This window comes from Mytilus trossulus, chromosome 12 (genome assembly GCF_036588685.1).
Source record: "Mytilus trossulus isolate FHL-02 chromosome 12, PNRI_Mtr1.1.1.hap1, whole genome shotgun sequence".
Lineage (NCBI taxonomy): Eukaryota > Metazoa > Mollusca > Bivalvia > Mytilida > Mytilidae > Mytilus > Mytilus trossulus.
Genome location: NC_086384.1, coordinates 24167514 through 24178498, shown reverse-complemented (window position 1 = coordinate 24178498; position 10985 = coordinate 24167514). Strand labels below are relative to the sequence as shown.

The window sequence follows — 10985 nt, the reverse complement described above, 5'->3', positions numbered from 1 at the left end:
AAATTGGGGTCAATACTCTAATTTGACATTAAAATTAGAAAGATCATACCATAGGGAACATCTGTACTAAGTTTGAAGTCGATTTGACTTTAACTTCATCAAAAACTACCTTGAACAAAACTTTAACCTGAAGCATGACAGACAGACGGACGTACGGACGTACGGACGGACGAACGAACGAACGGTGGCTCAGACCAGAAAACATAATGCCCCTCTTCTATCATAGGTGGGGCATAATGAAATGCTGAAAAATGAAGTCATGCATCAATAATAAATATTTAATTTACATTAACCATGCTGACAATGAAACTAATTCTTGAATAAAACCAATCAACGAATCATTTCAGCCTTGAGCACTTTACAATATTTTAAGTTTGTAAGAGAATGATAATCCCTTACTGCTATCGCTCGTAATTAATCATGAAGAAAGGGATTACCATTCTTTTACATGTACTAAGTTCACCATATTATCACTATTTCTTAGATTGCAAGCTTTGAACTATTTCACTGGTCAATAGTTTCCAACTATGGGACCGCAGTGAAACTATTTGACCGCAAGCGTCATAATATTTCTCGGAATTTAGCCACGACATTTTTGTGTCTATTTTATGAAACACTTACTGACTAGATATTTTTAGAAAAGTAAGTTTATAATATTATAATACTTACACCTCGGGGACATTAAACTATTCCACTCATACCCAGTCAATACTAGTAAGTAAAAAAACTGTGTATATTTTTTAGGCAACCAAGTAGGAAATGGTTACCTTCGAATGTGGCTGATGCAGCAAATGATGGCAGAAAAGGAAACACAGAACACCAATAACTGGTTATGGCTTTTATTAATGGAATGAAGGAGGACAGAATCAAGGATTTATTTTATATTAAATTATTTTTTGATATTAGCTTTTAATTTAACACGAAATTGGTATTTTGATAACAAATCACAGCTACATTGAAAATTAAAAATCTATTTGTCAACAGGTTCTGAAAAACTTTGTGAGTTCAATTTATTTTCTGAGGAAAAAAAGCACCAACTGGAACATCGTGTATTAAGGTGGTAACCAACACCTTGGCTAAAATAAATTTTCATAAAATTTTGACAATGTTTACTTTGACCATTTGACAAAAACATAAAATTTTTAAAAAATTGAACCAATCACTCAGAAAAATTACACTTGTTATGTAGCGGTTTGCCTAACCCTAATTTTGATCATTGGGAAGCTTAATATTTCATTAACAACAGAGTTATCTCCTTGCAGTGTTAGGTACCACCTTAAGCCCGTCTAATAATGTCGGCTTAGACAGTCTTTGCTGTTCTGTTTAGTATGCAAACAAGAAAACGTGGTATTATTGCCATGGAGACAACTCTTCACTTGAGACCATATGACAAGGTTGTTTTGATTGGTTAAGGTTTTTTTAAATGTTTGGTAGTTGGTATTAGTTTGTTCGTTAATTTTTTATCTCTTCATCGTGAGGAATATTCCAGACACATAAACTAGTATCGTGTAAAAGAAAGCTCTATAAAACGTATTGGACTTGCAAAACACAGATGAATGAAACTGAAAACAAATACTCTGGAGTAAGGTAAACATATCCTGATGGAAACAAGCTGATTTCGTCTGAGCAGATTCCATTTTCAAAATTCAAACTTTTCGACATATTTATGAAAAGTATTTACAAATGCGTTACTGATAAAGGGAATATAAAACGCGCAAATATAATGAACATGATGAAGATCATGTTCATAGTGTGTCAACCTATATAACAATCAACAAAAAAAACATTAATGTTATCCCAACTATTTAATTTGGTTTTTTTTAAATATTTTTATTGGATTGAATAATGCCGTGAGAGGTGTAGTTGTAAGCCTTATGATTGTTCATACTGCTGTTATTGACGTTTTTTTACTTGCAATATTTTAGTACTGTTATTACATTATGTCACGATTTTTATGGTTATATACCTAAAATCAATACATGTGACAATTCACTACACTATTCACGGTGGCGTAGTATGGCTAAGTTTGTTGAACTAATATGTAGTAAGACTTTTGTGTAGTAAAACGTCTCTTCGATGATTGCAGTTTTTCATTCGAATTACTTTTTATACCTGTCCCAATTAGTCTTTTTTATCTTGAGATAGTTTTTTTGCGTTGTTATATTTTTTGTTGATTTTGATGTTCATGGAATTTGTGGAGGAATGGTTTATCAATCAAAAGTTAAATGCATAACAAAAATCACAAACTCCGAGGAAAATTCTCAACGGTTAGTCATTAATCAAATGTCAAAATCAAAAGTTCAAACACTTCAAACGAATGAATAACCACCGTATCTATAACTAAGGACAGACATTTTCTTCAGTAGAAAATGGTGGATTTAAACTTTTTTTATAGTTAGCTAAACCCCTCACTTGTATAACAGTCGCATAAAATTCCATTATAATGGCAATGATGTGTAAACAAAAAAATAAACATTTTAGGCATAAGTTAAATAAGGGTACAGCAGTCAACATTGTGTTATAATCTTATAGTAATAAGAAACCTCAAATTAAAAAAAATTAATGCATATGCTTTTTTAAAACTCAAATGATGGTTTTCATTATAAAACTTATGTACATATACTTTTTTCTGAAGAAAATTCGTTAATTTGTTCATATTTAGAAGAATTTACTTTATTTTCATTGCTAAGCAATTTGCCGACATATTTTCCGTATGCAAAATGACCCCAGTGTGACCCATCTCGTAAAAATCCGGTGATCGCAATACGCATGGATGTCCTTAAAATAAACTATTATCTGATTGAAAACGTGCTCAATGTCCATCCATTTTTGTTGGTTTTTGACAAACAGATGACAATCGTTAAACTTCGGCTTCGAATCATGAACTTACATCTTCTTTTTTATATTTAATTACCTGCCATCTTTTCACAACAACACTGATTGATTGAAAAAATAATTAGCGATTAAACGAAATTATGCGAAAAAAGTGACAACATAGTGCACATAAGACTAAGTTGATGATGTTTGTATGCATTGGTTCAAGAATTTGAATAACATTATTTTTCACCGATCCCTCGTTTCATATGACTTTAATTACTATAAAACAAACATAAACCTGTATGTCGAGAGAATAAAAACACTATTGTATCACTAGTCCGCCAACACTGATGCTATGTTCATATGTAATTCGAATATGTTTATTCGCATTTGAACGTTTATGTCCGAACGTAAATTCCGATTCAAATTGCAATGCGCGTCAAATTGGCTTAACTGTCCGAACGACGTTAACTTTTAATTCTCATCATTAATTAATCAATAATAATTCCAATTACAAATTAAAAAAGTGTCCACACCACAGTTTAATTCGAATTAATGCAAAGTAACTATTTAGTATAAACGAAAACGAATTTGTAATGCGAATTGGATAATGTGTACTATAATTCGATTCGAATTAAATGAAAGATAAGGTTGGGAACGCGATTAGCGAATTCGATTCGTATTCGACTCGAATTAAATTCGAATTAAATGTACGTGTGAACGAGTTTTTTTTAAAGTTTTTTAGGGATTACATATGCACGTTTAGACTTATCATTTATAGCATGCAATGACTGATTCACAGCTTATTATCAAAGGGCAAACGGTGACCCTTATATGTCTTCATTTCATTTTATAAAACTTTATTGTAGCGTTGCTGGCTATATTTTCCGTATACGTTACATACTTTAATTGATATACACCTAACGTTAACATGACTTCGTCCCAAAAAAGGTGTGTTTACTTTTTGTATTGTTTTATATCTAAAATTACATTAAGTACAGGATGTTTTACAAACAATAAATAAACAATTAGAGGAAATACATAATTAATTACCACCACAAATGACAGCATATTAATATCTAATATGACATGAAACCATATTTCGACGGAATATGGAATCGTGTATTACAGTTGTCACCTTCAGTATTTTGGGATATTTTGTAGATTTTTTGCAAAATCCTTATGTCGCCATTAATTTTATTGACATGCACCTACTAGACTGGAAACACGAAATCTTTGAACCAGCAGTAAATTATTTTCCACAGTTTTAGCTATTTACGTAAAAGGTATGTTCATATATTTAGGAAACGTGCATTTAATTTTTTCTCTAGTTGATTTTAAACTTTCAATCTTAAGCAAATATTTTATTCATTTTATATTGTTTTAAGTTTTTGTATATTTTCATTGTTTCTCGAACAGTGATTGTGACTATTTATTCTACAAACTTATATAAAAAGCCATTACTAGTTATGATTCTGTTCATGTACTTATCTAGGTAGATCTTTTTGTTTATAAGAAAATGCATTTAACAAGTCACGAATATGACAGTTGTTATCCATTCGTTTGATGTGTTTGATCTTTTGATTTTGTCATTTGATTAGGGACTTTCCGTTTTGAATTTGCCTCGGAAATCAGTGTTTTTGTGATTTTACTTTTATAATTCATGGCAATATGACAGTCTATCGAGCCTTTATGATGAACAGAAGACTAACCCGAGTCGTGTTTTCAAAAGACAAAAAAAAGAAGTAATTGACTATTTACCATTCCTTAAGTGCCTATGTACTTGTAGCAAAAATGAATTATACCTTAGTATTTATTTTCTAAAATAGATTAAAATGAACGTTCTAATGAAATTATTTTAAAAAACAAACGTTTAGTTTCAAAACGTATTTACTGTATATGAACTATTTGCTTGAAACACACATTTTACTATTCAAAGACACTCAACCAGATAATAGTTTCGGGAACGATATCGAATAGCTGTGACATTGCATATGATCTAATTGTAGTTGCCTCAACCCTGTGTTTTCCTCGATGTGACATCAACGAATGTGATTCGCAATAATTCGTTCTTGCCGAGGGCAAAATGCACAGAGGGTATTTTCAAATGGAATAGGATCAAATAGCTGTTTCACGATATATCTGATTTTTTTTGCAATTATCAGCTGTTATCTTTCATGTTATAACATTTAGCAACCAACAATCAATTACTCGTGTTATAACATAATTATAATAATGGGTCATTAGTCGTATATTTTATTTGTTTGTATAGTATATTGATAACTGCAGTATTTGTTCATTTATCGATAAATGCACACACCTGACATTTGTTGATAGGAATAACAATTTCAGAAGTCTAGCTATATGTTTGTAAAACCACCGGGTTTTTTTTTTTATATTTTGTCCTTAGTATCACGTCTTCTTTAATATTGAAACATAGCTAACAGATGCCTACATGCAGTTTGATAAAATAGAAAGACGTTTCAGTTTCTCTTTAATATGATGATCTTTATCAACAAATATTATTCCAGTCTCTAATAGTGTAACAAATACAACTATTTTCATACCAACTTTTGGCTCAAGAATAAATTACCTACGCTGTAGCAGGATATTCTGTAAAGAAAACAAAACCTTTTTTGAGAATTTTCCCATTAGCGCTCATATACCACATCTTCTTATTTCTATGTTAGTTCAGAAGTGAATAGCCACCTCAAGCGCGTTGCAGTAGGACTTTAAACAAAACCTTATCGATATACTTTCAAGTCAAGGACTAGGGACTTAAACGATTTTTGTCTCAGATTTTAAGTATTCATATTTATGAAAGGGGGACGAAAGATACCAAAGGGACAGTCAAACTCATAAATCTAAAACAAACTGACAACGCCATGGCTAAAAATGAAAAAAAACCAACAGAAAAACAATAGTTCACATGACACAACATAGAAAACTAAAGAATAAACAACACGAACCATTCCAAAAAACTAGGGGTGATCTCAGGTGCTCCGGAAGGGTAAGCAGATCCTGCTCCACATGCGGCGACCGTCGTGTTGCTTATGTGATTACAAATCCGGTAAATAGTCTAATTCGGTAGGTCACATTCATGAAAGGGAAGAGGATTGTAGTTACGACGTAAGGAATATTTTCGATATCATTTGTGAAACGGTTATTCCTTAACGGTCAACCAACTAGTGACGGCGTCCGTAAAATTTAAGAAGGGATGATTTCAACTTCACCATTTGGAACTCTTGGTTTAGTAGCTTTCTTGTGAGCAGCAACCCTCTATCAAGAAAATCATGATAGGAAATGCAAGCACGGGAATATCGTATCAATGGGGAGATATATACCCCGTATGCAGGTGCTGGAATGTTGCTACTTAGAAATGGAAAGTTCACAATTGGAAAGCTGAAATTATCTCTTTTGTCGTAAAGTTTTGTTTTCAACCGACCCTCATTGTCATTTCTAGATGAAAGTCAAGATATGAAGCCGACTTAACTGTATCTGTATTATCCTTTATCTCTAGTTCGATGGGATAGATGCGTTCTATATAGTCACCAAATTTTGAATTGTTTAGTGAAAGAACATCATCTATATAGCGGAAAGTAGAGTTAAGGGATATTGCTAACTTCTTATCTTTCTTCCTAAGAAATTCCTGCATGAAGTCAGACTCATAACAATGATTTCAATAAGCACCATTTTGAGTATCTACGATATTGTTAAAAACTAATCAATTGGAACTTCTACATTGCTTAGAAATAGTATTTTGTTTACAGCAAAATAATATTGTGTTTACAGAGATAAGTAAGCATCGAGTAATTTATAGAAAAGTTTTGTCTTTGATAAAGGAAAAAAAATATCTACACAATTTATGTCGTTTGATTTCGTTGCGGTCTTCATACGCATTTACTACATGTTCTAGTTAATCTCCCCTACTTTTTTCTATTTATTGAAATGATTTAGAAAGCTTTTTTCAGAACAAAAATATAAATGGTTTGAAATCTTTATCAGATTAAATAGAGAACGAGCTAAGTATGTATTTAAAACTGTTTGTTGTATTGTACGCAGACGACACTGTACTTTTGTCCGAAACACAAGTAGATCTACAAAAACGATAAGACGATAAAGGAATATTGTGATACATGGAAATTAATAGTCATTATCCCTAAAAGCAAAATAGTATTTTTTCTAAAGGAAGACCACTACAACATGTTAGTTTTACATATGCTGATATTGAGTTAGATATTGTTGAAGAAATTTACAGATCTTGGTGTATTATTTTCGACAACAGGAAGTTTCACAAAAGCAAACAAGGCACAGGCTGATAAAGCAACAAGGGCTATGTACGATATTCTAAAAAAGGGGAAATCACATAATTTGAATATTAAATGTCAACTAGAATTTTTGACAAAGTAGTTAAGCCTATATTATTACACGGGTGTGAAGTCTGGGGAATGGGTAACACCTCTGTTATAGAACGTGTTCATCTAAAATTTTGTAAATACCTGCTTAATCTTAAAAAATCCAACCCTGATTATATGATATATGGGGAACTTGGCCGATTCCCACTGGATATTTTTATTAAATTACTTACTATTAATTTTGTTTTCACTCTGGAAGAATTTTTGCATTAAAAATAATGATACATAATATATGTGTATATAAAAGTGAAGACAACTTATACTTATAAGAGGATACTGTCAACACCTAGACTTTGTTGAACAATCGAACTATATCTCTATTATAGTTCAAGACAGGTGTTGTCATGAAAAGTCGGTATTTTTTCTTTAGCTTTGAAGTGGGTATTAAGCAATTATCCGCGAATCTATTATTCTTGTCAAGTTTTTAATTTCTACCTTAGTATGATATTTAATGGATTTAACAATTTTTATAGGACAGACATTAAAGCTTAATTATTTATGAGAAATTTACGATGAAATTGATTTATGTATACCATTCATAAGGAACTTATCTAACGGAAATAATGATTAATAATTAAGAATATACGGAACTTAATTGCATCGCAATATGTAAGCTGGCTCTTTCAGCTGGATGTGTCGGCCTCAAAAGTTATTGAGAAAGCATACACTGAAAATCGATATAAGTTGAAAAGCTTCATAAAAATCTAAAGTGCCTAATCATAATGACGCAATGCGTCATAAATTTATTCTGCCTGACGAAGCCGGAAGATTTATCAAAACAATATATTTTATTTACGACTTGAATGTTGCTATATGTAATTTTATTTGGAAAGTAAAAACGATGATCGAATCAAGTTTTGTATGAAGCTGGTACTTCTCTTCGTGCTAAAAATCTGCATATGAGTAACGTTTTTAAAACCTTTTACAGATACAGATAGATACAATTATATTCATTACTTCGTGATGCCACGTCTATAAAAGTGCGAGTTATACTATATTGTTTCGCATTGTTGTGATGTTATCATGGAAAGCACATGTTTTCATGAATTTTGCATTTTATTAGCAATTAAAATATTACGACACACGCTTTCCCTATATATTCATGATGTTAACTCAAAAACTAGTTACGATTGTGTCATACATATGCAGGACTAGAATCAAATGGTAATGATTTGATGGTTTCCTAAATGAAGACAAAAATAAATTGCAATGTATTTGAACAGTCGCTGACAAAAGATATATGTGTTGTACGCTTCAATTTGATAAAGTGTTATTTTCAATATTCTAGGACTTGTTCGAACCGTTTCTCGTTGAATGTTTGCCCCTGAGTGTATCGTCAGCTCAGTATTCAGTTCTTTGGTACTAATGTGATTTATGATACACTTTATTTCAGTTCTTTGTTGATGCATTATCAAATTATTTTGAATTAAGGTTCAAACTTCCTCAGTCAACTGAGTTAATCCTATTAATTTTAAGCTAATGATCTTTTCCTTTAATATCATATTTAATCGATTTAACTAATTTCATGAAACAGAGATTAGCGCTTTATTATCAATAAGACAGTTGCGATAAAATTGATTTTTGTAAACCATTCTTAAGGAACTTATCTAACGGAAATATTATTTTTGTAACTGAAAATAACATGGATTTAATTGGACCATGATATGTAATCTGGATATAATTTTAGGAATGATTTCGCCCTAAAAATAATTAATGTTTCGTAATCGGGAATTTCTATATATTGTCCATATTTTGCTATTTTTTGTAGTACCCTTTTGGTCATATTACTTCTCACGTACCTGGGTATTTTCATTGAATTTTGTAGTTTACAAAGTTTGGTGTTTGAGCATATCAGAGGAAGGGGGAAATAGAAAAACAGCTTACAATGCATCCAATTTTATAAAGTGTACTTTTATACTTCTATTCTAAGGGTAACATTGGAATTTAGCAAGAAATAGTATATTTGGTATCAAAATACTATTTTCATAACATTTCTTGTGTTTTCAAGATGGCATCCTGTAAACCACTTGTAGTTTTGATAATAGCTTCTATACTGGTGTGTGCCAATACACAGACAGCAGCAATGCGAGTATTTCCGAAAACAGCCAATGGCAGCTTTGGTAAGTTTAAGGAAGAATCACTTCATAATGTGGCTACATATTTGTTAACCAAAGTTACGTTTTGAGTAAAGGCGTAAAAAGAATGATTTTATACCATGAGTGATAAACAGAACACATACAGCGATAGTAAATTAAAATTGTATTTAGAGTTTGGTAAGATATGTACAAATTAACATTAAAAAACATGAGCTGTGCAGCATTCTTATCCGACTTGATATTTATAAAACAAAAAACACAAATTATAAGCAGATTTAACAGAATATACAGCAAACATACAGACAAAACACATAATAATATAATAGATCAAACAAGGAAACAAGGAATCAGATACACAATTAGCGATAAACAAATATACAGATACACAATTCGCGATGAACACACAAACACAATTAGCGATGATGAAGTTAATAGTTTATACACAAAATTAGCTTTGAATAACCAAAAAAAAAAAGAATACAAGTATTAGTTATCAACAAGCAAACGTACAGAAAAAGGGAGAAGGTTTGGATCCATTAAAACGTTTAATCCCGCTGCAAATGATTGCACCTGTCCTAAGTCAGGAATCTGATGTACAGTAGTTGTCGTTTGTTTATGTAATATATACGTGTTTCTCGTTTCTTGTTTTGTTTATATAGATTAGACCGTTGGTTTTCCCGTTTGAATGGTTTTACACTAGTAATTTTGGGGCCCTTTATAGCTTGTTGGTCGGTGTGAGCCAAGGCTCCGTGTTGAAGGCCGTACTTTAACCTATAATGGTTTAATTTTTAAATTGCTATTTGGAAGGAGAGTTGTCTAATTGGCATTCACACCACATCTTGCTATATCTATGTATGCATACTTCGCGATGAAGATGCAAACAGATAAACAATTAACGATGAATGCTTTATTTAATTCCAGGCCGACCCGTACAAAAGCAACAGGTGAACCCGTTTATGAGACTAATGATGATGCAGTTTTTGCTGAATGGAGAATTCGAAATGTCGGATATGATGAAAATGATGATGTTGTCAAGAGGTTTTCGAGGATAACATTGAAATACTAATTATTTCAATGGCATGTAACCCCACACATTACTAGTATTTCACTTATTTATATTCCTTGTTAATTAATATTATAAAATTGTTGTTATTTATTATACATATAATCATCAGTAAAGAATTCCTCTTGCTATGTGAACTTGATACTATTAAATCAGAAGATGTGGATGTTTATTTGAATAAATAAAATTCAGGTTATGTATATGTAATTTTCTTATAATATTTATTTTCCTTGATACCTTTCGGTGCCATGTGACGAATAAACAAAGATAATTGATTTGAAATTGTAACTTAGTGTTACACAATACTTTGTTTTTAGTTTATACAGTTAAATAGCATCTTTTTGGTGTGTATTAAAAGTTATACAACGTTCAACAAAAATTTGAAGTGTACAGCTAAATCGGAAAAAAGGGAACACTTCAATTGCACAGCCTTTCATTTTCAATGTTGTTTTTTTTTTGTCTTATCGTCGCATTTCTATTTTGTCATGGCATTGTCAGTTTTTATTCGACTTATTAATTATTATATCCTTTGCTTAACTTTTGTATCCTTTTTCAGAGACCACTAGCAAAACAGTTATCAAAACGTTTTTTATC

The 10985-nt window shown here is 31.3% G+C and overlaps 1 long non-coding RNA gene across 1 annotated transcript; it reads left to right on the top strand.

The window, feature by feature from the left end:
• The first annotated feature begins 3912 nt into the window (after positions 1-3912).
• LOC134693824 (uncharacterized) lies at positions 3913-10527 on the top strand. The gene is made up of 3 exons (XR_010102490.1): positions 3913-4103; positions 9241-9352; positions 10250-10527. It is a non-coding gene; the product is annotated as an uncharacterized LOC134693824 (long non-coding RNA).
• Positions 10528-10985: the final 458 nt, after the last annotated feature.